The 24,903-nt window shown below is 40.3% G+C and overlaps 1 long non-coding RNA gene across 3 annotated transcripts in view; it reads left to right on the forward strand.

Annotated features, from left to right (window-relative positions):
- The window catches only part of LOC102166303, a 73,196-nt gene that overhangs the window by 32,018 nt on the left and 16,275 nt on the right, over positions 1-24,903 (forward strand). For 2 of the 3 annotated variants that reach the window (XR_298335.3, XR_002343314.1), the window contains exons 1-3: positions 16,819-17,625; positions 20,421-20,566; positions 23,255-23,324. This is a non-coding gene — a long non-coding RNA (uncharacterized LOC102166303). Of the gene's footprint in view, positions 1-16,818; positions 17,626-20,420; positions 20,567-23,254; positions 23,325-24,903 lie in introns of those variants that run through there. The other variant, XR_002343315.1, reaches the window with a different exon arrangement.

Below are 24,903 nucleotides of genomic sequence, written 5' to 3' on the forward strand. Positions count from 1 at the left end.
TTTCTTAACGCATCCCCCAGGAGGGTTCCTCTGGCGAACATCACTGGATGCATGTGTGGTAGCTGAGCGTGGCATTCTGATAGTGACAATCGCAGGACTTGGGCACTTTTCAGCCCTTTCCCTGATGGTTATCGTGGTCAGCTGAGGCTTTACTCCTCAAGACTGAATCCGAACTACCATTTTAAGGCATCCTCAAAAGCCCTGGCAAATTTTTCAGATCAGATGTCTGCTCATTTCAAAAAGCCATAGTCCTAAACCCTTGCTGATGCCACCAGGCAGAGAGACAATAAAGATCTGAGGGCCATGTTCACTCCTTTCTGACTTGGACGTCCTCTTTTCAGAGCAGCTTTAACCTGATTCTTAGAAAAAAAGACCACCCCAGGATAAGGCACAGCAAAAAATGCATCACTCTCTCCCAGGCCAGTACTGTATTTCTCTTCTGTCATCACTTTATAGCTGCACCTGCAGCTTATGGAAGTTCCTGGGACTGGGATTGCATCTGAGTTACAGCTAAATGCAGAATCCTTTAACCCGCCATGCAAAGCTAGGGATCAAACCCACCTCTCCACGTTGACCTGAGCCGTTGCAGTCAGATTCTTAACCAACTCTGCCACAGCGGGAACGCTGACCTCACTTTTAATGTGCAAGGAACTTTAGTTTCTTTATTCTCATGGTGCATTTTTTGCATATGGTTTGTTATTGTTGATAAGATGATTTCATCTCGTTCCAAGTTCAACTGTAGACTTTGAATCCAAGACCTCTATGATAATGAATTCCCCAAGTTCCACAATGGATTCTTTGCTCTTGAGTAACAAGTAGTATGGAGGAGGCAACCGGATCTGTCTTATTACAAACCAATCCAAACCAGAGACTCACCAGCCTGGACTGGTACAAAGGACCAAACTGCTAGGTGACTTTCTAAGTCCATGCCTGGTAATGGCTTATTTGCTAAATAGGGAAAGCCATAGATAATAAATCATTAAATTAAATCCCTTCATTTCAGATACTCTACTGGATGTAATTCCCTCTCCTCTATGTTCCCCCATTATGACTGGGGATGTGGAGGTCAAGGTTCCACTGGTACAGAAGGACTTTCATAAACAGCTTGGAGTTTGCACAGATCCTTGGGTTTTTCCCCTTGATTACTTCCCAGAGGGAAATAGACAAGCTCTTCTCCCATATGCAGCACATTATAATCATAATCTTGGTTCTCCATTTGTTTCTAAAGGGCACTGCTCTCTATTTTCCTTCTCAAATAATCCGCAGGATACAAAATACCATTAGAATAGCTTTCTTGGAATTCAGCAGGATGCCTTTGAGTTCCACCTAAGAAAAAGTGCCTAACGGAGCTTAAAGAACTAATGGAGCTGGTTCCCAATATCTGAATCCTTCAGAGTGACTTCCTTCCTTGCCTATAGTGTGTGTGTGTGTGTGTGTGTGTGTGTGCGCGCGCACGCATGTGTGTGTGTAGTCAAGCCACAAAGCAAAAGTCATTACTGCAATTACAACGCTTTTATCAGAATGCTGACATCCAAGAAACCTAACAGCACATTGTTATAGAGAGTATTTAGAGTGGCAGGAACATAGAGTTTGAAAGACACCACAATCCATGCAAATCAGAAGAAACCTTAAGCCGGGGTTGGGGGTGGGGGAGGTGGGTAAACCTGCCTGCAGAGCATCTCAGCTCACGTGTGTAGCTCAAAATGATCAGACCTGTGCAGATTTGCTTCCTGTGATTAGCCTAATCTGGTAAATTCCACTAGAAAGTATTGTTTTAAATATTTTAGAGAATGGCTTGAATTATGCCCAAGGGGTCAGAGAGCCCTCTTGGGTTCAAGTTGGTGCACATTCATTGCTCTGTCTTCTGTTTACTTCTCTCTCTTCTCTTCTGGTGCTGAGGATGGAGTTAGAAAAAGGATGTTTGTACAGGTATATGCCCTTAGCATTATGATATATACAATTTTTATAATTTTTGCAGTAATATAATATACTGCAGTAAGTAAATTAGAGCAATTAAATTACAAGCACTTACTTCAAAGAGTGTATATATATCAAAATGATTCCATACATTATAACAATTGTACTAGTTATTAATACTTTTTAATTTCTCCCCAAACACTAGGGTTAATAAATATATATTTTTTAAGTTTGAAAGCAAAATAAAAGAAAAATTATTTTTCAGCCCATCAGAACGATCAGCTTATAGTTATATATCTTGCCTTTATTTGAAGACTGAATTATCACTCCCCAAAGAGGTAATGGCTAGTAGGCTATCAAAAAGCTGGGTTTTTTAAAAAGGTGATGGTAGCTTCAAAATGACCTACCTCATACTTCAAAACAGTATTTTCTTAATACTAAAGCAATGATAATATTTAGAGGGGATGTAGTTAAAAGCATGGGAGATGGATCCCAATTGCTTAGGATCAAATCCTCATTCTTGGCACTCATTTTTATGGTACGTAACTTCTCTGTGCCTCAGGAGTTCCTGTTGTGGCTCAGCAGTAGCGAATCCAACTAATATCCATGAGGATGTGGGTTCAATCCCTGGCCTCACTCAGTGAGTTAAAGCATCCAGTGTTGCTATGAGCTATGGTGTAGCCTGCAGATGCAGCTTGGATCCCTCGTGGCTGTGGCTGTGGCTGTGGCCGGCAGCTGTAGCTCTGATTCTACCCCTGTCCTGGGAACCTCCATATGCCATGTGCAACACTGAAAAAAAAAAAAAAAATCTCTGTGTCTCAGTTTCTTCCTTTTCTAGGTAAGGATCATAACTGTATCTACCTCCTAAGGTTGTGAAGATGAAACATGTTAAGACATTTTCTGAGCTTAGAACAGTATGAACAGTATGTGGTAGATGTAAAAATGCTCCCAATGTATGAGCTGTGGTTATCTGTCAACCTGCTAGGAAAGTGGAAGCAGGTGGAAACTTCCAAAAGTTTAGTGGCAACTCGTCTGTTACATCCAATGCCAATTCGTCTGCAGCATCACAGGCTTCTCTGTTTCTACTGAAAAGTGCTAACCACATACATGCTCACAGATATGCAAAGTAGAGGATGGGGACAACTATGTGGGAAAAATCTAAAGAAGTTGGGAGCCTGAATGACCCTGAAATATAGCCATCAGCATCCTTTAAATACAGACACATTGACCCTGACATTGGATACTTAATGAATATCCGTGTTCTAGAAAATTTTGAAAATATCATTGCAGTATTTTATTTCTGAAAATTCTTTTTTCTTGGTCTATCTCTGATATGACACAGAAAAAATAATTTTGCTCAAGAGATACGATAATAATAAGTGGAGGACAACAGAACTTTCATTGATTAATTTAGACAACAGATAAAAACTGGAAGGTAATTAAAGTAAAATCATAAATGCTCTCCACTCTACAATATGAGAGTTTCTAAATCCCAGTTTAATTTCTTCTGTCATGTAGAATATCCAGCTGCAATAAAAAGAGGAAATTTACTAGTCTCTGCTTTTGTGTACAAATTTTATACTCTCTTTTTTTCTATACTTTAAATGTTATCAGTTAAGTCACTGGTCAGTTAATTCACTATCCCCAGAGCAAATGTAAATTTGCTTTAAATTCAGCTGAGCCTAGGGTTTAAAATAATGAACAGCGTATGTAACGATTACATATAAAATAATAATTTATCATGTTTTATTAATGAAGATGACTAAGAAATGACTTCTTAAGAGAGAAATTTTCCATTCACAGCAAAAGTCATTTTCTGAGTATAATAGTCCCCTGTGCTATGTCTACTGAGGAAAATTTTCATGGTAAATGGTTAGGCATTTTGTAGTTTATTAGTATTGCTTATGAGAAACAATACTTTAGATTCTTCAGGACTTGAAGTGATGGAAACATATTGAAATAGAATTGTCCTTGTATACCCTATTGGCAGAGAAGGGATTAACCCAGGAGCAAAATACCAGTTAATTTTTGATACTATTTGAAGTAATAGGGTTTGTTCTATGACAAATTATAACAGGACCTACTTCTCAGCTCCTGGCCCTACCCAGTTTGGAGCTGGTAGATGCACAGTATTCCATTTAGAATGGATAAGCAATGAGGTTCTACTGTACAGCTCAGCAAACTATATCCAATCTCTTGGGATGGAACTTAATAGAAGATAATATGAGAAAAGAATGTGTATATATATGTATAACTGGGTCACTATGCCATATAGCAGAAATTGGCACAATGCTGTAAATCAACTATACTTTAATAATTTTTTTTTTTTTTTTTTGGTCTTTTTGCCTTTTCTTGGGCCTCTCTTGTGGCATGTGGAAGTTCCCAGGCTAGGGGTCTAAATCGGAGCTGCAGCCACCAGCCTACACCACAGCCACAGCAACGCGGGATCCGAGCCTCGTCTGCAACCTACAACACAGCTCACGGCAACACCGGATCCTTAACCCACTGAGCAAGGCCAGGGATCGAACCCGCAATCTCATGGTTCTTAGTCAGATTCGTTAACCACTGCACCACAATGGGAACTCCAATAAAAATTTTTTAAAATTCAGAAAACAGAACAAAATAGCTCTATTAGAGGATAAAGGAGGAAAGTTTCCCCTTCTCAGCTTCCCTCTTACCCTCCCAGTCCCACCATGTAACCTACCTTCCGTACTGCCTCATTGCCATAGTCTCTCTTGCTTTTAAGACTCTTCTCCTATTGACCAAATATGAGTTTCATGAGTGCTAAATATTTCCTAAACTATGCTAAAAATAAACAAAAAAGGTTAGAATTCCATTTGCTAAATCTCTTTCTTCTGTATTTTGCTTCTTCACAACCCAGCTCTAACCTTGGCTGCATTTTGGCCATACTCTTGAATGTGATGGATTAAGTTTACTGGAACTGTCTCTCCAAGTTTCCTCCCCTGAGTTCATATCCTTTCCCCCTGTTTCCAGCTTTGTACTACTCTTCCTCTTTTCTAAGGAAGCACTGAATTGAATCTCAGGTTGTCTCGCAGCAAACCAAGTCTTTCTGTCTTTAGCATTTTTCTGATTATCTCACTTATTTTCCTTGCCTCCGTGTCTGCTCCACCAACCATCAGTAGAAGGGTTTTATCTCTGGGGCAGAATCCTTTGACCCAGATGAGAGGAGTTCCTGCCAGGGCTGTGCTGTAGAGAGCCTCTCTGGCTCCACAGGAAGTGCTCCTCCCCACAGCGTGAGAAATCCAGGGAGTAAAGGTAATGTGCAAACTCAGATCTTGTGCCCCTTTCTAGACCTTTAAAAATCACATTCAGGCACCGAGGACCCTGGTAATCCCAGCCCAAGCCCACTTCCGGAGAATCTACAGATCTCTACACGGAGACCATGCCCCTAAGGGTAAATGTATGCTTGCTACTAAGAGGCCACAGTCTGGGGGCTGTGGGCAGTTTGGAATGAGAAATCCACAGACAGCACAGGAGGCTCCCTGTACGTGGGGTGAAGTTAGAGTGGAGAGGGAAGAGGTCAAGGCTGCAGGTTGTCTGCACCCTGCCACCCCCCCCCCCACCAAGTGCAAATCTCATTGCAGAACTCCAAGGAGCACAAAAATTGTGAGTTTGACCTGGCCTTCAAGGTTATGAATACTTGTCAAAATATGAGGCTAGAACAAATTGTATTTAACAATTTATTACCTTGATTTAGTTCTTCTAAATACTTAATCATATGGTATCTGGTCCTCCCATACTCTGTGTATTGTGTATTATATTCCCATTTTCTCTTTTATTTCATAGATCCTCCTTTAAAAAAATTTTTCCCCTTGATCTGCCTTTCTCTATGTTCCATTACAATAATTCCAAATACCGTTTGTTTGTTTTTTTCCTTTACCTCTCATTGCAAGGCATCTGTTCTATCTTCCTCATTCTGGAATCAAGTTTCTGATAAATCTACATATACCTGGCCAGGTCTGCCACACTGAGCCAGCTCAGTTGAGTATGAAGTGGTATCTCATTATCATTTTGATTTACATTTGCCAAATGATTAATGATGCCAGACATCTTTTCATGGGCTGATAGGCCACCTGTAAATCTTTGGAGAATTGTCTTTTCAAATCCTTTGCCCATTTGTAAATTGTGTTGTCTTTTAATTATTGAATTAGAGAAGTTCTTTTTAAGTTCAAGATATAAGTCCTTTTTTAGACAGATGATGTGGAAACATTTTCTCCCATTCTGTAGATTTTCTTTCTACTTTACCATGTTCTTTGAATCACAAATTTTTAAAATTTTTATGAAGTCCAATTAATTTTTCCTTGGTTGCTTGTGCATTTTTGGTGCCATTTCTGTGAAACCATTGCCTAATCTGAGGTCACAAAGATTGGCAATAGTTTTCTTCTAAAAGATTATAGTGTTGGCTCTTGTATTTAGGTCTTTTATCCATTTTGAATTAATTTTTTGTATTGGTATGAGGTGGAGTTCCAGTTTTATGCTTTTGTATGTGGATATCCAATTATGGAAGCAAAAATCCCCACATTGAATTGTTTTGACACCTTTGTCGAGAGTAAATTCATCATAAATATGTGGGTTTAATTCTAAATTCTCAATTTTATTCAATTTACCTATACAGGTATCTTATTCCAGTACCACACTGTGTTGATTAACTTTGTATGTAGTAAGTTGTGAATAGGGTAAGTGTGAGTCCTTTAACTTTGTTCTTTTTCCAGATTGTTTTGGCTATTCTGGACCTCTTGCATTTCCTCTTGCATTTATGAATTTTAGAAGCAAATTGCCAATATCTGCAAAAAAATTCAGCCAAGATTTTTATAGGTATTACATTAAATCTATAGATCAATTTGGGGAGTACTGTCATCTTAACAATATTAATTCTTCCAATCCATGAACATGGGATACCTTTTCATTAATTAAGAACTTCTTTCATTTCTTTTAATGATGTTTTGAAGTTTTCTAAAACACTGAAGGGTGTTTCTTTTTTTGTTAAATTAATTTCTAAATACCTTATTATTTTTGATGCTATTATAAATGGAATTGCTTTCTAAATTATATTTCCAGATTGCTCATTGCTAGTATAGAAATATAATTAGTTTTTGCAGATTAATTTTGTATCCTGCACACGTGCTAAACTCTTTTAGTAGCTCTAATAGATTTTTGTTAATTCATGAGAATTTTCTAAATACAAAATCGAGTCATCTGGGAATAGAGGTAGTTTTGCTTCTTCCTTTACAGCCTGGAAATTATTTATTTATTTCTTTATTTTACCAAATTTCCCTGATGGAATCTCCAGTACAATGTTGAAAAGAAATGGTGAGGATAGGTTTTTTTTTTTTTTTTTTCTTGTCTTTTTGCCATTTCTTGGGCTGCTCCTGCAGCACATGGAGGTTCCCAGGCTAGGGGTCTAATCGGAGCTGTAGCCACCAGCCTACGCCAGAGCCACAGCAACAGCTGTGGTCTGCAACCTACACCACAGCTCATGGCAACGCCAGATCCTTAACCCACCGAGCAAGGCCGGGGATCGAACCCAAAACCTCATGGTTCCTAGTCGGATTCGTTAACCACTGAGCCATGACGGGAACTCCAGGATAGGCATTTTTGCCTTGTTCCTGATCTTACAGGAAAGGATTCAGTCACTCACTAATACATGTTAGCTGTGTGTTGTTCATAGATGTGTATTACTGGGTTGAAGAGGTTTTATTCAATTCTAGTTAAGTATTTTTCTCATGAAGGGTTTTGGATTTGTCAAATACTTTTGCTGCATCCATTGAGATGATTCTGAAGTTTGTGTCTTTTAATCTGATAGTGTGATGCATCATATTGATTGATTAACTCAACCCAACCTATATTCCTGGGATAAATTTCAATTGATGTGGTGTATTATCCTTTTTATATATTGCTGTTCAATTTGCTAGTTTTTTAAATGAGGATTTTTTGTGTTTATATTCATAAGAAATACTGGCTTTCAGTTTTCTTTTCTTGCAAGCCTTTGTCTTCTTTTGCTATTGGGATAATACTGGTCTCATAGAATGAGTTTCCTCCACAACATTCCTCGCTTTTCTATTTTAGGGATGAGTCTGTGAAGAATTATTATGTTAATTCTTCTTTAAACATGTTATAGAATTTACCAGTGAGACATCTTGTCCTAGGGAGGGGCATAGGAATTTCTTTATTATTAATTCAATCTCTTCACTTGTTATAGGTCAATTCATATTTTTCATTTTTTAATTGAATCAGTTTCTATATCTTTACTTATGTCTTTCTAGGAATTCGCCCATTTTATGTAAGATATCTTATTTGTTGGCATACACTTTTTCATAGTATTCCCTTAGAATCTTTTATTTCTGTAAGGTCAGTAGTGATATTTCCCTCTTTCATTTCTGATTCTTGTACTTTGAGGTTTCTCTCTTTTTTGTTTGATCACTTCAGCTAAATGTTTGTCAATTTTGTTGATCTTTTCAAAGAACCAACTTTGGGTTTCATTGATTCTGTTTTCTTCTATTCGCTATGTTTTTTAAAATCTCCACTATAGTCTTTATGAGCATGGACACAGCTCTTTGGCTTTAATATGAATGTGGCCTTCTAGATTCCCAGGAATATATTTTAGCCTTTCGTAGCTCCCTATGGACATCTTATGCCCGAGCCTTTCTTCTTAATCATTTTGGTCAGGATTTTGTTTGCCTCAACAGTTATTTTCTGCTTCAGGCAACCACAATGTTCGATTGCCTCTGATTGTTTTCAACAAATGTCTATGCAGAAAAGGCTGTTTGTACAGATTGAGCTCTAGGTCAGGTCCAATGAAGGTAACCTTGAAAGAGGTATGGAAAGGGAAATGCCACACAAGTCAAATAATGGTGATTTTTCTGGAAACAGGTGTTAAAGGAGCTCCACCAGCCCCGCTCTGCCTCCAGAGGCTGCCAGGTTGCTGGTTTTCACCTTGATTTCAGGCATTCATCTTCAAGGCTCCTTCAGAGCTTTGCAGGGAAAAATGAAGTTGAGGCAAGTGAGAACACCACAAAGCTCACCGTTCTCACCAAGAGTCATCTCTTTTATGTGAATAAATGCCCCTCAGATTGCTGCAAGCTTTGGTTAAGTTCCAGAGTTAAGTTGCTGGTGTTCTCATTGCTTTTACAGAAGAGAGAATTTTTGGAGGTCTTTACGCCATCATTTCTGGTGGTGTCCTCATCTTCTTTGGTTGTGATTGAAATAACAACACTAAATCTGGTCTTTCCCAGAAAACGTATAAGAAAAGTTCCTTCTAAGTTTTTCTTGCTTCCTCTTTTTAGGTAAAGGAAAAAGTCTCCTTCTTTTAAACCTCTTAACCATGTTTAGATGCATTCTCTTTCCTTCTTTCTTATATTTTCTCCTATATTGTCTGAAGCCAGGGACAGAGTAACACGACATCATGCACATTTGCTCCCTCTTGTCCTTTTACCCATGGTGCCCATTTACCTCTAACCCCAGTTTTGCAGCTGTCTCCCCTCAGCTCCTGCCCATGCTCTTTGCTGGAGTTCACCATGCCAAAGCAAGAAGTACTTCCAGATTGTGTATCTCTAAAGTCCTGCTGGTCTCCAGCTGCTCCTGCAGTTCCTAACTTTATTTCATTCTCCCTCTTCCTAATTCATCTTGGTTCTTTCTCAAGGGCAAAGGCTTTCAAACTGGAGTCTGAAGAGCCTGAGATGTAGAATACATGGGGGTGGGGAAGGGTAAGGAAGGCCACTGGAGTGAAGCTTCAAGACCCAGTCACTCTGAACAGATCTGCTTCCCTTGTATCTGTTTCATTTGCTTAAATCTCCCTGTAAGACTTCTTTTTGACAAAGTGCTCCCTGGCAAAAGAAAGAAAAAAAGCTTAAAAATTATTTCTCCAAGGAGCATATTCCCATTATTGCCACAGATAGAATTGATAGGATTCAGAGCCTAATATTAAAGGAAAACCTACCATTAAGTGATCCCTATTTCATAGGACAAATTTAACACTGTTGGATTCTCTAGCTCTCCATGCATTTTATTTATAGATGAGAAAACTGAAGCTCAGAGACGATAAGTGACCTTTCTAGGGTCAAATAATGGTGTATCTGGAATCAAAAGCCAAATTCACAGGACACTCATGGGGCTGTGTCCCTGTCTGGGTCCTCAGCACCCAGCACATTCCTTAGCTTCTCTAGTTCTTGGCGTATGAATGCGTGATATTCCTCTTCTCACTGAAGGAACGCCCTTCCCACTTAGCTCCCTACAGGGGCTCTGCTCCCCCCACCTCCACTTCCCATGCCCTCTTTGGTGAGCCTCTTATGGATTTAGAAGATGGCAGCAAACATTCTTATAAGTACTTGTTTTATCAGCAATGCTAACCCTGATTGTCTCAATGTCTCTTTGTTCAAAGCCCTCCAGGCCTATTTGGCTCAGGCTAGCCTCTGAATTAGCCACTTTCCAGCCTCCCTAGTCAGTTACCTGGTCTAGGAAACTGTAGTCACAGGGTTGGGTACCTAGTACAGTCATGCCCATCTACACCTGCCCTGCCCTTCACTGGGTTGTAAAGAAAATCGAAGAGTGGAAAGGGAGCCAAATAGTGATGGCAAAGCATCCTACCAGAGCAGTCCTCTTCAGTGTGGTCTTAGAGACCAAGCAATATTGGTTCCAGGTTCCATGATTCTATTAAGGAATGATTGGTCTATTGATGACTATTGTACTGTATTAAGGTTCTCAGGAGAAACAGAACCAATCGGATGTATATAAAAAGAGACTAGTTATGAGGAGTGGGATCGCATGGTTATGGAGACTGGCAAGGTGGGCTGGCAGGCTTGAGACCCAGGAGAATAGGTGAAGTTCCAGTCTAAGTGTACCCTGGCGACCAAAGAGAATCATTGGTGCAGATGACAGCTGAAGGCAGACTGCTGGAGAACCTCCTCGCCCCCTTCCCCCATGGGGAAGGCTGGTCTTTTTGTTCTATTCAGGCCTTCAACAGATTGGATCATATCCATTCACATTATAGATCTCAATCTGCTTACTCAAAGTTCACTGATTTAAATAATCTTACCCCAAACAGCCTCCAAGTTAACACATAAAATAAACATCACATCTACTTTCCAGGATCACATCCAAAACAGCTCAGATACCACAGAATGAGGGTGATTTGACAGTCTGTCTCAGTGATTCATGCAATTCACTTCTTATTTAGCCCAAATCCTTTTTGCTCTTCTTTACTTAGATCTTCTGACACTTCACCTGCCCGTAAGTGTCATGGTGTGCAAAGGGCCTGAACGAAAATGAGACTTAAAGTGATGCCTGGGGCAGGGTAAAGTGGTCATGCCATCTGCGTAATTCCTTGGTGAAGGGCCCTCTAAGGTTTCTGGCAGGTAACCAGTGTCATATTTTGACCAGTGGATAAAGGATCGTTTCACACTGATTCAGTAACTTCTGCAGGTTGGAAGTTCCTGACTACTCTTCACCTTTTATATGAAGAAATTCAATAATAAAAGAACTACCAATCAGCATGACCTCACAGGGCGATTCCTCACTAAAGAACGCCTCCTCTGCCCTCTTCCCAACACTCCCGCCTTGAAAAGTCAGTACAGCCTGTTCATCTTCAGTGACATATTAGCTATAAAAATTACATAATGCCACAAGACATAATTCTTAGGAATGTGATATCTTTTTTTTTTTTTTTTTTTTTTTTTTTGGTCTTTTCTAGGGCTGCTCCCGCAGCATATGGAGGTTCCCAGGCTAGGGGTCTAATTGGAGCTGTAGCCACCAGCCTATGCCAGAGCCACAGCAACGCGGGATCCAAGCCACGTCTGCGACCTACACCACAGCTCACGGCAACGCCGGATCCTTAACCCACTGAGCAAGGCCAGGGATCAAACCCACAACCTCATGGTTCCTAGTCGGATTTGTTAACCACTGAGCCATGACAGGAACTCCAGAAATGTAATATCTTTTAAAGTATGTGGGTCTATTATGTAAGTGCTAAGTGTTACTGTGAAAAGATAAGAGTTAGATAGCTGAGGTCTTCCTTGCCCAGAGGAAGAAAAACAGTGCTCTCTGAGAATGTTCTTCTGTGTGTACATTGGCCATAAGGGCAAGAGGTTTAGCATTAGCTTGTAAACATCTTGTAACATAAGCTTGCAAAGGACACACACATTCTTGGCATCATAACCAGAGACCTCAAACCAGTAACATGTAGCATATTGTCCCCCTCATTCCTGCAGATAACCCAAGGATTATTCTCTTTCTTCAACCAGCACATAGTTTATTAGTCCCTGTTCTTAAAAATAACACAACTCTCAAGATCCCACCTGCATCTTAGGACTTCTAGATAGAGCTGTGTCTTATTGATTCCATAGTGCTGAAGGGCATCAGTATATTTAAAAATTTTAAATTATACTTGGAAGAACACAATGTGGAATTCATTTTTGATGTTAGTTCTCATCAAATGGCTATTATACTATTAAATTAGTGCCACAACTATCCATTTGAGTTAGGCAACGTTTAGGGGAAAAATGGAAAAATCGAGTTTACGAAAACAGCTCTTCTGTTCGTACAATGGAGCAGTGTGGCTCCACTTTAAGCAGGTGATGTTATAAAACTACAGAGATAACAATGCCTGGAGCAGCAGAGACTAATAGACGTAAAAAGCTGATTATCTTTGTACAACATCATTTTCTACCTCTGCTTTTGACAATCCTTTTGAGTTAGAAGCTAACTTTAGCGTTTTCTAATATTGCCTCAAAAATTGCTTTTATGTCATGTGCATATATTGTATGATAAGAAACCATCTTAGGGAACAAATTACAAACAAGTGTAAAAATATACTTTGAAGAAGTTAGAATCACATTAAGCCCACTAGAGCTCCCATTCTTTTTCATTTTAGATTATTCAGTTCTGCGATTTTTAGAAGTCTGAGCTGTTTCCTTTGGTAGGTATGGCTTCGGGTTACTAAGAAGATTGCTAGTAGACATTTCCCCCCTGCCAGCTCCAGTGATGTGATAGCTATTGAATATAAGGCAGTAAGTGTTTGGTTCAGTTCAGCATCATTGTCAAGCTTGTACAATGGGACCTTAGGCAGATGTACACTAAGGTGACTATGTCTTGTTCCTTGTCCTCAAGGAATTCCCAGTTTGGTGTCAGAGAAGGCACCATATGTGAATATTTGCCATGTGATCTGGCCTGTACTCTAAGATGGCTCTAAGCACTGACTGCAGAGGAGGGACCTCGACCAGCACAGGTGCAAATGGTGAAGGACCAGATGAAGCATCCAACTCCGAATTTTTGCATTTTGTAACCTGGCCCATTAGTGGTTATGATGTCCATTTATTTGGTCATAACCGAAAAACACTTTTGGAAGTTAAAAAAAAATGAACTAGAAACATTGCCTCCAGCCTCAGCTTCCTTTAGTCCTTTCTCCACCATCTTTCTGAGATGCAAATTTCATGTTTACCTTCCTGATGAAACTCTGTGGGTCTCTCACATGGCCTGCCTGGTGGGGTCTGGATTCCTCCTTCTGGCATCTTCTTCTCTGGCCCTCCTATCTCCCCAGCTTCATGACCTGTTACTTCCCTTTGCTGTCCCAGTTCTCCAGCCATACTCAATCACTACCGATTTGCCAATTGCCCTTGAAGGTTCCTTTGCTTTTGGTAGTATCCTAATCACCTTACAAGACCCAGTCAGGATTTTCTCTTTTGTGAAAGCTTTCTTCACCTCCCAAGCAAAGTGGTCTTTCCTTCCTTTGTGTGATCACTGTGGCTTATTCATACCTTTTACTGTAGCAGTAAGTGTAGTGTCTTGCAATTACTCACTGAGATAGCCACACCTAACATCTAAGTGTCTTGACAGCAAAGAAAATATCTTATTTATTTTTATCTGCCTGGTATAGAGAAAGCAGTAAAAAAAGAAACTTGTGGTGAATAACAAATGATTACCTTTTTTTTGCTCTGTTGTAGCAATTAATTCAGTGTCTTGCAATTATTTATTTACATAATCCACTCCAATTCCAGTCTAAATATCTTGAGGGCAGAAACTATGCCTTAAATATTTTTATCTGGTTAACATATAAGATGAATGAATAAACAAACTGTGAGTTAATTTGGGAAACTTACCATCAATAATAATATTTTATATCTTTAAGGACCATTAAGTTTTCCTAAGGAGCAGACTTACAACATGAATACTGCATTACTTGAGAAAGATATATCAAGAATGTTGTTGGGTGAAAGTTATCAACTATTTTACAAGAATGGTAATAACCCTGTCTCCCCTACTCCTCCGTAGAAATAACCAAATGATGATCTGAAAGAGATGTGGTACCAGACACGCTAGAAACAACCGACAGATGAATAAAAGAAAATTTAGGGCACGCATACTCTTGCAAAATGACTTCTGTTTGGCCGCACCATCACTTTCAGGGTTTGGGAGAGGGCTGAGTCCTGGAAGGTCAGCCCATCTTGCTGCTTGTGGCTCCCTATAGAGGAGACAGGAAAACTCGAGGTGCCCCAATTTGAGAGAAGTTTCCTTGCTCTTGGTACCACCTCCCTTCCCTCACCAAGCCTCAGCTTCGGGACATTTAAAGGATGCCCGCAAAGCTCCGAGCTCCCAGGTTCCCATCCTCATAGGGCTCTTATCCAATGAGGGCAGCACCTCCAACAATTAGATGCTAAGCAAAAAGTACTCAAAGCACCAATTTCTCTCTTTCCACTTCATTTCCTTTAGCACCCCTATTCCAGTAGTTCATTGACCCCATGGGTCCTCCAGGCCATTTGCAATCCATCCCCTCCTCGTGTCCGCCTCATCCATCACCAGCTTCGAGCCCTGGTTCAATCGCTATGATTGATCTCTCAGTTATGCTCACAATTCCATAGACAATAGGCAGAAAATTAAAACCCTGAGGCCAGATCAACCCATGGACAAGTTTTATATAAGTAGTGTTGAATTGGAACACAGCCACCTCCTTGAATTTAGGTATTGCCTATAGCTGCTTTTGCACTATAGGAGTGAGCTGAGTCGTTCTAAGAGACACCCTGTGGCCCACAACACAAGCCTAAAATATTACTAAGATATTCACTGTCCGAATCTTTACAGAAGGTGTTTTCTAACCTATGCCCAAGACCTTCTCTCCATCACATTCGCTTGGAAGAACCCACTTCTCACCCACTCCTTTACCTACTTATGAGCAGCAGGACGGGCTGAACAAAAACCCATGCAGAAGTTGAATGAACTCAGTTGACATTTATGGCCAACATTTTCAAGTAAGCTTTCCACAATGCCCAGAAAATCAGCTTTAACTACCTAGTCAACTAATTCTTCTGCTTGAATGAAATGGCTATTTCACGTCTTCTCTTTCCTGGAAACTCCAATTACCCCTCTTCTCTTCTCATTCTTAGATAATAACTTTACATTATTTCACTAAAAAAATATAAATAACTACTAGGAAAAGAGTAGACTATCCTCCATCAAACCTACCAGCCTATTGGCATCTCTTCCCATTCTCTGTGCATCCATCTCTTACAACACTTGAACTCTGTCTGCTCCTGAGGCCAACTCCTTGACATGCATGTTGGATCTTACCTACCCATAGATCTCCAAACTACAATTATTCTCTTTCCTATCTTATCAGTTTATCTTTCTGTCCTAGATCATGACTATCAATAAACATACAAATTCCCACAAGAATAAAAATGTTCTGAGAATCCTCATGCCTTCAGCCTCAGCCCTAGTCCTCTGTGGCCTTGGAACCATCCATCTAGAAAAGCATTGTCTCTATAGACCCTCCACCTCCTCATCACCAATTCTCTCTTCAGTTCCTTCTCCTCTGGCACCACCCATGCCTTAGTCTGAGAACATAATTACCAAGGCCCCAAGGTCATTGTGCTTAACCTCTCAGGAGTGTATGATGTAGGGATGCCTTGTCCTCCTAAAACTCGTTTTTTTTTTTTTTTTTGGCCCTCAGGACATTGGGACCTCCCAGTGTTCTTTCCGCTTCTCTGTGCCTCCTCAGTCTTCTTTGCTGGCTTCTCCTCTCTTCGGTTTCTAACTCAGAGAACATCTCAGCCTTCATACTTCTTCTTCACCTGAGCTCATTTCCTCAAGTCTCACCCTGTCCCATGTATTTAAATGCCACCAGTATTCTGTTGCTTATCAAATTCATATTCCAGCCCTGAGCACTTCCCAAAACTCTATGTCGACTCTCTCCTACCCATCTCAAACTTATCAAGGCCAATGTGAAGCTCCTCCTCAAACATGCTCCTTCCCTAGTCTTCCCTGTTCCATAAATAATCACTCCATTCTTCCACTTATAATCCAACAAATATCCTTGTCCATGCTATTAATCTCTCCCCTGACATTCAGTCCATCAGATCCTCCTTTGCAATAAGTCTGAGTCTGGCATCTTCTTACCACCTATGCCTCCATCATGTCCTGGCTGGTCTGAGTCTCCACCAGCATCTCCTGCCTGCTTGTCTTTGGCCCTCCTCTTGCCCTTATCTCCCCCTTGGCCACTCGCTTCCCCCACATCAATTCTTCCCGTAGAAATCAGAGGGATTTTATCTTAAATATAAATCTGTTATGTCACTTCTATACTGTAAATGTTCCAGTGGCTTTCTATCATGCTAAGAACCCAGAGTCATTTGCATCATCCAAGAGGCCCCTTGAGGTCTGACCTTGGTCTCTCTGACCTCGTGCTGATGGTCAGCCTGCTGTGCTCCATCAGCATTTTTACTGTTCCTTTTACATCTAGGTTCTTCTTTTCCCAAGGCTTTCCCACTTGCTCTTCCCTTGGCTTGGAACCACCTCCCAGGAGCTTCTTCACATGGCATGCTCCCTTACCACCGCCAGCATACAGTCCATATTCAGATGTCACCTCCACAGAGATATCTTCCCCAACCACCTGGCCTTCTTCTCCGACTGCCCTCCACCCTTGACTCTGCTTTGTCTTCCAAGCCCACGTGGTGATAAGGGCTTGGAAGACAAAGCAGAGTCAGGGGTGGAGGGCCGTTCCACCTATTGCAAAGGAGGAGCTGATAGCATGACACCTTTGTTTTTTATTGTTGGGATCCTCCCCTAGAACATAAACCCTATGAGCTCTGTGACTCTGTCTCATCACCCCTGTGTCCTGGGGTCTAGAACAGAGCCTAACACACAGCAGGCTTACGAGAACCACTTTGGGGATGAATAAATACAATTGTTATACCTAATTTCGAATCCTTGTAATTAGTATAAGGAGAGTAACGAACTTCTGCAAACTTAAAGATCAACAAGGGAAGAAATGATGCCACTCTGAGAAACACTGAAATGTGGTTTTAGTAATGCCTTAATGATGTTCATTAAAGGTCCATGAAATCTCTCCACTTTACTTTCAGTTTCTCCACTGAGGCCTGTAGGATGAGCTGGAGATCCTTTTCCTGATTATGATTGTAGATACCAGAGGGCCTGACCTGGGCTTTTGTTAGGAAGGAGAAAAGGAGGTTGAAGGGCTGGTGATCTGACTTGCACCCCATGAAGCGAAGGGGAGCATGTGGACGCTCAGTGAAGGGGCTCCCACGGGAGAAACGGAATTCCACGACTTGGCCCAGGTCCAGTGGTGACAATACTCACCCATACTCTGTTCCTTTTGCAGGAATTTGTCGTTTCTCCCAAACATCCACTGAGGGAATGAAAAGCTCCATGGAACTTCTCACTCCCATCAAGTTCTAATTTGCAGAGGTAGAGTTCCCGTCCTAAGAGGTCTTTATGCTCATGCTTTGCTTTGTATAGACCAGATATTCTAAATACTTTTCATCTTCTGCTTCTGATAAACATGTCATTGCATTTAACCAAAATAAAAAAACCCTCATGGTTTCAATAAAATGAGCCTTTTAACAAATACTTAACTGACTCTAACAAAGAAAAAAGCAACATATTCAGATGAGAAAAAAAAAACCGTCCATCTGAAGGAAAACATATGCTAGTTATGTACATTCAAGAGTTTACTTTGAAATTTCAGTAAAAAAACCAACATATGCATTTGATTATCTCATATTCCCATATTCTAGGCTGCCTTTTGCATTCTTTTCCTGCACAGATAATTTTCACAATCATGATTCTAATACACAAACAACATCGCTGCTTCTACATTAACAATGACACAGAGGCAGCCAGTAAAAGGCCAATAGGAAATGAGATACAGTTCTGATTTTATCCCAACAGGAAAGAAGATATGTTTATAATTTCCCAGTGGGAAATCAGATCTATGCCTCTGCGGAGCTTGACAAGATGATGGTGTCTTATCCCCCTCTATTAACTTAATATCAGAATGATGGTAATGCAGAGTTAAATAAACAGGAATAGACTGCTAATGTCAGTCAAAATATATGTCAATTGCATTTCTATGGCTGGTTACATGAAATTCAAGTTCATTACTGAAAGTACTTGTAATTTTCTTTCCTTATTGTCCAAATCAGAGTGAAAAAAATGCCAGACTACAACTTTCATCATATCATTTATTTCAAGAGTTATCTTCTTATAATTTACCCCTAACTCTTCCTATCCAACCAACCTCACCCCCATTTTTAGCTGGAAGTTTCCATATGAAATAGGTGATATGCTGTATATGTTTACCTGAAAATGCAAATGTAAATCTATTTGTGCAAAAATGATTCCTTAAATCAAATTTCCAGTCTTGGAAAACTCCTATTTAATTTGCAGAGCTAGCCTCAGATTAATTTTCCTCAGAGATATGCTCTGTGGCTTTCCAAGTTGAACAGCGTATTCTAGATGACTAATGTTTCAGTGCTGTTTTTTCCTTAGCAACATCAAATGGACTGTACAGGAGAAGGAGCCTGATTTACTGACATCAGCGCTCTCTGTGGGGGGCTTTGCCAAGTGCCGCCATATGCGCCCCACTTAAGATGCTCCTTCTAGGAGGCTTTTATCAAAACAATGTGAAAGCTGTGACACTCCTGAGCGAGTTCCTGGGTCAAAACAGAAATCATAGATTGGTGCCCAAGGCTGGCTAGTGCTCCTAGGAGGACGTCTAAGATTTCTTCAGCCAAACACTTTATTCATCCTGAGTAGGTGGTCATGAGAAAGGGAATGTATGTATATGTATGACTGGGTCACTTTGCTACACAGCAGAAATTGGCACATTGTAAATCAACTATACTTCAATAAAAAAACGAAAAAATACCGTGCCATAGATGCCTTGTGTAAACAGCTTTTCCTTCTGATCTTCTGATTTCATTATAGTAAAACCTATTTTATGGCTTATTAATTAAAATGCACCTCTTATATATGCAAGGCTCCTAGAGGCCTCTCCCAACCAGCAGAAGGAAAAGACAAATCAAATCAAACTCTCCAGTAGCTGTTGGGTTATCCAGTCTGTTAAAGAGGTCCCAGCACCAAAAAAGCCACAAAGAAAAAGAGCTACTGTAGAGGTAAAACCCAAATCAGCTGACCAGCAACTACTTGAGATTCCAGGGCAGGGAGTGCTGATGGTCTTGGCTTTGGCTTTGTTCTCCTGGGGGCAGTGTTGGGGCTCCTGTTATGTAAATTTGGGCTACATCCATTGGTTAGAGAAATTCAACAGTGAGTTCATTTGCCCTGGCACATAAATATGTTGGCAAAACTGCTGTGGTTAGAAACAAATTCATTTCGGTTTTAAAATCAGCTTTCTCTGTTACTTTTTTTTTTTTTTTTTTTAATCAAGAAAAGGTATCACCAAAGTGATAAGGCAGTAAACACAAGTGTAAAAATAACACATGGAAGTCAAAAGAGTCAAGTCAGACTGTGAATGTACAGCAAGTTTTAAGCCAGTTCCTGGAAAATGGAAATCTCTTGCCTGCAATATCCAGGAAAATGGAATAAAATCTTTATTTTCTGATACAGAGTAGTGTCCAAGCTAAGATGCTGAGTTTTTGTTTTGTTTTGTTTTGTTTTTGAATGTATGATAATAGAGTGAATTTTTCCCCAGGGTAATATTGGTTTAAAAAATGCTTTGAGGAGTTCCCATCATGGCATAGGGGGTTAAGAACCTGTCTGCAGTGGCTTGGGTCGCTGTGGAGAAGCAGGTCAGATCCCCAGCCTGGCACAGTGGGTTAAAGGATCCAATAGCAGCTGTGGCGTAGGTTGCAGCTACGGCTCAGTTTTAATCCCTGGCCTGGGAACTTCATACGATGTGGGGATGGCCATTAAAAAAGAAATGCTTTCAGCTAACCACATGGTCAGGCAATTCCTAAAACAGTTGCTTTGTGCTATGGGTGCTGATATGATGCTCTCCCTCCCAAGAGTTTACTTCTGAAAAGGAGTCCTATAGAAACTTCTAACAGCTCTGATTTGCGATGAATTCCTATAACTGGTTTGTATTATAGTAAATATAAGAGCAGTCTCCTTAATTAATTCTCATCACAAAATATACAGAGGATGTGATAGACTGTGTATGCGGACACTTAACAAGCCTTTCTCAGAGTTGAGGATCGGAGAGTTGGAGTGACTTGCGGTGTTTGACTATGTTCTTGATGTAGATACATTCTCCGCGGCCAGTTCCAAGCTACCAACGTGCCCTGATAGACTGTAGTGTTGGGGAGACAAGGCCAGTGGACATCAGCACAGAGAATTTCTACCATCTGGATACAAGTAACAGTGAAGAACCTCAAGACGACAGAGCAGAGTAAGATGTAATTGAATAACTAGAAAATGTTGAGTTTTAAGTGTTTATACCTTTTTATAGACTATAACACTGTAATATTATATAAAATATGTAATGTATTTTTTCAGATTTTATTTTATTTTTTTATATAATGATTTTTATTTTTTTCCATTATGGCGGGTTTACAGTGTTCTGTCAGTTTTCTACTGTACAGCATATATACAATCTTTTTTCTCACATTATCAGGCTCCATCATAAGTGACTAGACATAATTCCCAGTGCTACACAGCAGGATCTCATTTCTTTTCCATTCCAAAGGCAAGAGTTTGCATCTATTAACCCCAAGTTCCTGATCCATCCCACTCCCCTCCCCCCCATCAACCACAATAATATACGGCACCAATGAGCCTTTCCACAGTAATGTAATTTTTAATACTGGCTAGGTTGAACAACCAGTTTGAAAATCTTCTCAAAATTTGACAATGCTTCTTGTGCACTAGTGCAAGCTGGCTCCAGGAAATCATGGTAAGACTTTTGGCAGTAGTGTTTTTCTTATGAAAAAGCTTTTTTTTCCTTTTTTTTCTTTTTTTCTTTTTAGGGCCACACCTGAGGCATATGGAAGTTCCCAAACTAGGGGTTAAATCAGAGTTGCAGCCGCCAGCCTATACCACGGCCACAGCAACGCAGGATCCAAGGTGCATCTGCGACCTACACCACAGCTCATGGCAATGCCAGATCCTTAACCCACTGAGTGAGGCCAGGGATTGAACCTGCATCCTCATGGACACTATGTTGGGTTCTTAACTTACTGAACTACAAAGAGAACTTCAAAGGTTTCATTTTGAAAGAATGAAAATGTAAAAGGCTTTCAGTTAATGACTGTTGCTGTATCTGGATGAATACTTTCTGACACACTGTTCCACTCAGCACCCCCTTCACAGTTCTTGATGGACATTTTAACCCTGTCTGCAGTGAACGGGATCCGAGGGGAAGTACATGATTCCTGTGAACAAACCTTTCTCCTCCATCCCTAGCATTTCACTGGCATATCCGTCCCCTGCAGGTTGTTCCTATCATATGACAAGCATGTCCAGTCCCTGTACTTTTCCATTTGCCCACCCCATCCGTGCTGCCCCCACAACGGTCCCCTAAGTGCTCAGATCAGAGCAGGACGTGGAGTTAAGGACAGAGCCTTGCCCACCGTCTGGGCTCCTGGGCCAAGGGTCATGCTCACAGAAGCGGTGCCCTGTATATGCACACTGAGGGGTAGAGGATGCTTGGCCAACGGGAACCTGCTGTACAGCACAGGGATCTCTAGCCAGTACTCTGTGATCATCTATGTGGGAAAAGATTCTGAGAGAGAATGGATATGGATGTGTATGTACAACTGGGTCACTTTGTACAGCAGAAATTATCACAGCCTTGTACATTAACTATATACCTCAGTAAAACTTAAAAGAAGGAAAGAAGAATTAACACCAAGCAAACCAAACCAATCCAAACAAATAGTGCTTATAATTAGGCTTACAAATAATTTGGAATTTATCTTTTTTTTTCAGTGTTCCCCAAGTTTTGTGTATTGATGTTTTATTTCTGTAATAGAACAAAGGTTATATTCTTTTGAAAAACCACACTGCAAAGTAATCAAGGCCATACTGGAAGTAGAGAACTGTGCTACACAGAGAAAGGAGCAATATGATGGGTGACATATATTAGAATATTTTGACTAATTAATACATTACAATTGAATACCCCAAATTCAATTTGCCGCTCAGTCTCTTGAAACGCTTATGCATGAGGTATTGTTAAATTGTGATAATTTACAAAAAGACATCTTTGTTGTCTTAATGTAGCTAGTCATATGCAGGACAAGACAATAGCAAACAAAAATATAAAATGAGATCAAGGAATGACCTTTCATCATGAACACATCTCAGAGGAAACAAGAATTTTTCAGTCCTGTTAAATGAGTCCAATTCTTCAAACATAAAGCATGAACTTTTTATTTGTATGAGTCAGATCACAGAAAAAGCAATTATAGGAGGTTCCTGTCATGGCTCAGCAGGAATGAATCTGACTAACATCCATGAGGATGTGGGTTCGATCCCTGGCCTCACTCAGTGGGTTAAGGATCCTGCATTGCTGTGAGCTGTGGTGTAGGTTCCAGATGCCCTTGGATCTGGGGTTGTGGCTGTGGCTGGTAGCTATAGCTCTGATTGGACCCGTGGATTTGGAACTTCCATATGCCAGGAGTGCGGCCCTAAAAAGCAACAACAACAACAACAAAAAAAAAAAAAAAAAAAGAAGAAGAAGAAAAAGCAGTTATAATGAAATGTATTCTGTGATTTAATAAAATTTCATAAATATAAAAACCATTTAAAAAAGGGATGTCCTAAAAGAAAAAAAGGGGGGGAGTTCCTTTTGTGACTCAAGGAATTAAGAATCCCAGTAATTTACATGAGGATACAAGTTCGATCCCTGTCCTCACTCAGTGGATTAAGGATCTGGCATTGCCGTGAGCTGCAGCATAGGTTGCAGATGTGGCTCAGATCCCACGCTGCTGTGGCTGTAGCATAGGCCTCAGCTGCAGCTCCAATTAGACCCCTAGCCTGGGAACTTCCACATGCTGTGGGTGTGGCCCTAAAAAGAAAAAAAAAATAAAAGAAGTGATGCCCTTCCCTGAATGTCTCTTGTCTCTTCTGTCTTCAGGTTCTTGGTCCTGCTGTTACCCTGATGCCACCATCTTCCTCCTCGACTTTCCCCAGTCCATCTTCCAAAGGTGTGAATCTCTAAATAAAGGGAGTGATTATTAGGGTAGCACCTAATGTTGATGAGATCACAGTGTTTACATCTAAGTTTCACTGAAGGCCTGTTTTCTGTTTCTATGTGGAGCCAACTGTGCCTTTGGGGAGGGAGATGGAAGCCCAGTGTTTTTACAAACACTGCATTTCATCTTTCTGAAATGAATCTAGATTAAAAAAAGATGACATTCAAAGAAGATGATTTATTACCTCAGAAAAATCCCCCTTTGCCATACGTTTTAGTCTTAAGATTAATGTAGAACACTCTGCATGATGTGTTTTATGTATTTTTTTATGGTTCCATCACTATATTTCTTTCTCTAGTAGCTTTATAATAGATACCATAAAGAAAGTCGTCACCGAAACATAAAGTTAAGATTTGTAGGTAAGGGTCCTAGTTTAGAAGGTGGGACAAATTCAAGAGGCCTTTTGTGCCTGATTTTTGCACTGAGGAGCCTCAATACTAAAGAAGGAAGAACAAATATCAGTAATATTATAAACAAATGGAATACTAGCAATATAGGATTGCATTACCTGTGTACTCAACTCCTATCTGCTAGAGTTATTTAAGAAATATTAATAATTTTAGTTCCATTTATAATTATTTAGTAGGCTTTGAGGGGTAGATTTTTTCCCCTGATATTTTTTCTGTGATTTTTTTTTCTTCTAAAAAGAGGAATTTTAGGAATTACCTTTGTAGCTCAGTGGAAACAAATATGACTCATAACCATGAGGATGCAGGTTCCATCCCTGGCCTCAGTGGGTTAAGGATCTGATGTTGCTATGAGCTGTGGTGTAGGTCCCAGAGCCAGCTTGGATCCCATGTTGCTGTGGCTGTGGTGTAGGCTGGTGGCTACAGCTCCGATTCGGCCTCTAGCCTGGTAACCTCCATATGCTGCATATGCTGCAGACGCAGCCCTAAAAAGACAAACAAACAAACAAACAAAAACAAACAAACAAACAAAAAAAACCACAGAAATTTTAGGAGTTCCCATCGTGGCTCAGTGGTAACTAACTGGACTAGTATCCCTGAGGACACAGTTTCCATCCCTGGCCTCGCTCAGTGGGTTAAGGATATGACGTGGTGAGCTGCACTGTAGGTCACAGATATGGCTCAGATCTGGCATTGCCATGGCTGTGGCATAGGCTGGCAGCTATAGCTCCAATTTGACCCCTAGACTGGGAACTTCCATATGCTGTAGGTGCGGCCCTAAAAAGACCAAAAAAAAAAAAAAAGGAATTTTAATAATTTTAAGAGTAAGTATAAATTTGAACTTCGAAAGGGTCAATTGTAGTTCAGGATTTGGAAGATAAAATGTTTAAATGAGGCTTGAGCTTAGTGTAACACATGTGCTTCTTCAATCTTTTTTGCAATAATACCTCAGAGCAAATAAAACCAGCTGTGTAAATGAAAAATTCAAATTAGATACATTTAGAACAGCCGCTGGTACCGAAGAATGCATTTGCAAATCTATTCTATTCCTTCTGTTACTGAATATAAGCAAACAAACCATCAGTGAAACTTCAGAATATCTGAAGTCAGGACATCTCTGATTT

Source organism: Sus scrofa, chromosome 4 (assembly GCF_000003025.6).
Source record: "Sus scrofa isolate TJ Tabasco breed Duroc chromosome 4, Sscrofa11.1, whole genome shotgun sequence".
Taxonomy (NCBI): domain Eukaryota; kingdom Metazoa; phylum Chordata; class Mammalia; order Artiodactyla; family Suidae; genus Sus; species Sus scrofa.